Source organism: Palaemon carinicauda, chromosome 33 (genome assembly GCF_036898095.1).
Source record: "Palaemon carinicauda isolate YSFRI2023 chromosome 33, ASM3689809v2, whole genome shotgun sequence".
Taxonomy (NCBI): Eukaryota; Metazoa; Arthropoda; class Malacostraca; order Decapoda; family Palaemonidae; genus Palaemon; species Palaemon carinicauda.
This window is the reverse complement of record NC_090757.1, coordinates 27,062,271-27,067,270: the sequence shown is the minus strand read 5'-3', so window position 1 is coordinate 27,067,270 and position 5,000 is coordinate 27,062,271.

The window sequence follows — 5,000 nt, the reverse complement described above, 5'->3', positions numbered from 1 at the left end:
TTGGCTGCTAGCCACATTGGAACCCTTAGATTTACAGCATTTTGCTTTTCAACTAGTGTTGTAACTTGGTCAGTTATAATAATAATAATGATAATAATAATAATAATATTAATGATAATAATAATAATAATATTATTGATAATAATAATAATAATATTAATAATAATAATAATAATAATATAATAATTTTAATAATAATATGGCTAATAAATGGAAAACCATCGCAATAAAGCTTATATAAAGTTCTGAAAGTACACATAGACCTGTGCACAGTATATTCAGGTAAGGCGATTTTAGTTTCATTTTTATTTCTTTAAGTACTACGAAACTGCCATATTCGTTATCTCTAATCTTGACGATTTTGGACATCACATCTGTGGACAAATTGAAAAGATCTCTGTTTGATATAGTTGTTTTGTTGAGAAAAGCTTCTCGATTAAAATTGCCTCCCTAGAGGAAAAACTATTGGTTGCCGCTTGACGGGATACTTCCACTTGTTTTATTTGTTTACGAGCGAGGAGGTCTCATGGTTTTGGTTCTGTTTCGAAATATCCTTTGATGTAAACAGAGTTCTTTTTTTTTTCTTTTTTTCTTTTTCGGGAAATGAGATGCTGAGGACGGTGGATACATGGAAAAGGGTTCTGATTGGTTTCGGAGAGGACGTGGTGGGAAGGAATAAATGAGACGCAAACCGATGAGTTACACGTAGAGAAATGCCTGGTGTATGGCAGGATGATTGAGAATAATACATGTTAAACCATTTAAAGAAAAACAAGAGGTGGGGGGTCGGTGGTGGCTGGTGGTGGCAGGTGGGGGTGTTTATGTCACAGATAGATTGAAGGAGCGACTGATTTTGTCCCAGGTGGGAAAATAGTAATACTGTACCAGCAATATCACCCCACGAATTGGGACCTGTAGAATTAAGAGAGAAAAAAAACGAGAGGGGTACCTGTTATTCCACAGGTAGAGGGAAAGGGTGATTAGTTATGTCACAATAGGGCGAATAGAGGAACCAGTTAAGTCACAGGTTTGATGAGAAAGAGATCGAAGGAGGCCAGATGTGTCACAGGAGAAGTTAGAGATGAATTGGTTACGTCACAGAAAAAAAAAAAAAAGCAGGAGAAGGTCTGCTTAAGTTACTGTAAGAACGAGAGGGACCCGTTTACTTTCTTTAAAGGCAGCTTCCACGTAGGGGAACCCTACTCTTTACTGGACATACAAGATAATTTTATCGTATTCATTCTCGGGTATTTTTCATATCACACTGAATAACTGATAACTGGTGTTTATTGTAAATTCCACATTATCCACAAGACTCTTCAATCATTTTTTTAAACGAAATATTTATCATTTATCAGTTCTTGAATTTGAATTGTTTTATTACCAACAGATTGAGTATTTACGTAAATGCAACTTATGACATCCTTAGTATCCATGATTTAGTATAAGGAAAAGCCAGGTGATGGAACAACGTATGTAATATGGAAGAAAAGATGGGCTGGGTAAGTTACATTAATATCGAAGCCGGTTAGGTTACAGGAAGAAGGATTGGTTGAGATACAGAAAGAATGAAGGACTATTAAAATTACTGAAAGAAGGAGAGAGGGAGTGATCAAGTTAGGGGAAGAACTAGGGACTAAATATACCACAGGAAGAGTGAGGACATTGGTAGAGCATTGACTAGTGGTTGATTTATTTACCAGTTAGATATATACTTTGTATTAAAAAATTGAGTTAACAATTGAGAATTATTTGTCTTGTGAAATTCTCTCTCTCTCTCTCTCTCTCTCTCTCTCTCTCTCTCTCTCTTTGATTCCTCATCCAACCACTTGTGTCCAATCTCTCCCAGTTCTTTCTTATTAAGCGACTCCGTTGTTTACATCTCCCCCCAACTGTATAATTTAAGACGTTCTTGTATAATACTGAAGGGCCGAGAGAGAGAGAGAGAGAGAGAGAGAGAGAGAGAGATTTTCGAAAAGTCGTAGCTTAGACTAATTTCAGTGTTGTAAAGGGGGAACTTTGAATGTCTTAGATTAGGGAACATGGAAAGCTCTTGCAAGGGGTTTGGAAGTTAATTGGTTCTATTGCTGTGGTGTTCATTCAAATCCATAGAGCAGCAATATTTGACCGTAAAAATAACTAGCATTGATTTATTCAAATTATGATTGAATTATGTTGAAATTTCAGTTGCAGGTTTTTTATTATTATTATTATTATTATTATTATTATTATTATTATTATTATTATTATTATTATTAGAGCATTCCTATTCACGAATGTTATCTCCTTTAATATCATAAAATGTACAATGAAACATGCATGTTACTGTTGATGAGTTGATAATAATAGCATACCCTGGATCATTATCATTATTATTATTAATTGCTAAGCTACAACCCTAGTTGGAAAAGCAGGATGCTATAAGCCCAGGGTCTCCAACAGGGAAAATAGCTCAGTGAGGAAAGGGAACAACGAAACATAAAATATTTTAAGAAGGGCAACATATTAGAATAAATATCACGTTATAACATGATAACATGATGTTAATATACTCCATTACTCCATTAAAGGTATGTATTTATTATCCTCTTATCAATTGGCTTTATACTCTAAATTCAAACAAATATAATTTGAATTACCTTTGTTGATTACTGTTTTACGCCAAACTTAATTATTAGTATTAAATGGACCCGTACTTACGTTATAAATTACCTTGCTGAAACATTAGCGGTATAACTAATAACGAACGGTGTTTGTAAAAGGTAGTGTCCGAAACAGCTTGAGATTCATTTATTCTAATGTTTGTTAAAGTTAAAAAGTTAAAGTTGCGGGTTTTAGGTCTCCACAGAGACGATTTACATCGTCCTCCTCGGGCGACCATTAGCCAGCAGGGACTATCACTATCACATGGAGCAGTCATTTGCCTTCCGTGCAATGTGCAAACCAAATATAAATGATATGCAGGAGAAAACATCAAGTACGGTATGTTGAACGTCAAGTGAAGTTTTAGTTATAAGGATTAAAAATAAAAACTCTTCGTCGTTTGTAAAGTTTTCATGGAAATAAGTCATGGAATTTTGTGTGCAATATCGGGGTTTTACTCTCGTTCGGAAATGCACCAATGCCGTATAAATTGGTATGATTCTTTGCTGTAAGCGATCTGAGGTGGTCGTGAGATTGGGAGAGAAAATCTAGTTTTACTGTATTGGTATTAGTTTGTATTTTACCTGAAATGGACATTTTTTTGTGTGGAAGCGTACCAGTCATGTAATAGAATTATAAACTTTTTTCCTTCACTAATACTACTATTGCTGTTACTAATGCATATGATCTAAATTTTCTTGCCACATTCACCCGAGTTTCTCTCCCCCCCCCCCTCAAAAAAAAAAAAAAAAAAAAAAACGCAGCATCTTGGGCGATGCTCTATGGAAGAGGAGTAGCAGCGATGAAAGTTTTGCTATGACTTTGGCATTTTCCCCGGTGACACAAAAGTTCGCTCCCGTCTGCATTACCATAATTTTGTAATATGTATTCTGTGTGTTATGCTTCTGCACTTTAAACTTCATAGTATTCAAATGAAAGAAAGGGAGAGAGAGAGAGAGAGAGGTGGGGGAGGAAGGTTGTTATAACTGTGGCAAGGAGAGATGGCAAACATGGTAGGCTTCCGAAGGTGGAAGAAAGGGAGATTTTCTAGAGCAGTTATATGAGTATAAACTCAATACTGTGCGTGTATGAGAGAGAGAGAGAGAGAGAGAGAGAGAGAGAGAGAGAGAGGGAGAGATTCAAATCTGCACGCATTTTCACGTTGATGTTTCGAAAATGGGTGTGATAAGTTGATGTGTTTCCTTTTATAGTCTTTCTCCTCGGGTCCAATGTCTTCATTTACGATTTGATTTCTCTGGCAGCCAGGCAGAGAGAGGAAAATCTCTCTCTCTCTCTCTCTCTCTCTCTCTCTCTCTCTCTCGTTTATTCACAGGAATACCTTAGTATTTTGATGTTATGGGTGAGTGGAACTAGCTCTTATCTCATGTACCGTCTTGGCATTCTAAATGGAACCTTCATTTGTCCAACGCTTTTCACTTCTATCGTTACTAGTCTCAGCTAGTGTTGTTAACTATCCTCCCTTTAGTTTTTAATTGATTGGTTTTCCTCATTTGGCACCATCTCTCTTAGTCTTTTGCCCTTTAGAATTTACTCCCTGGCAAGTCGCTATGAACTATTAACTCCCAGAGAAGTCTCCTGACGCATGGGCTATTAACCTGCATAATGCTCTCTCTCTCTCTCTCTCTCTCTCTCTCTCTCTCTCGTTGCCTTTGGAAATTCGTAGGCTATTTAGTCCTGCCATTCTTTGCATTAATGTGACAGTTAAACGCAGAGGTCGCTAATCCCCATCTGTTTGAGAAGTCTGGCTTCGGATTGGACAGGGTAAAAGTTGCAGCCTTGGCTGGCAGGATATACAGATGCTTGCATATACATTGTAGTTGCCTTGCTTGCACAGCGTACGCGGAAATGAAACATCGCGAATCTTGTCATGTTTATAACTATAGTTTTGTTTGAATTGGATTAAAGAGGAAAGTATCGTTTCTTATTTTCCCATTTTTTTCTCGATCACAGGGGTTGGGCTAATGTTCTATTCAGGTTAATGTTGTGATAACATTTTACTTTGAAAAGACAATGCAGTTTATAGTTTTTTAAAATATAAGATTGATGCAAAAAAAAAAAATTCAAGGATTGTTTTTTTTTTTTCCCGAATGTGTATTCCATTGCATTTTTTTTTTTTTTTTTTTACTTTCGCTTGGTGTTTATCTTTGTAAAAGGGAAAGACATCTTAGCCTTTATTCTAAGTCTATACCAAAAATATTATGAATAAAATGTTTGGTCAGAAAGCTTGAGAATTAATCGTAAGATTTAATGTGTGACAAGGAAGGATGTTTTAATTCAATGTCACATAGCAGCTGACATGTGCCTTTGTTAAAAAAAAATTATTTGTTTGCGTGAAA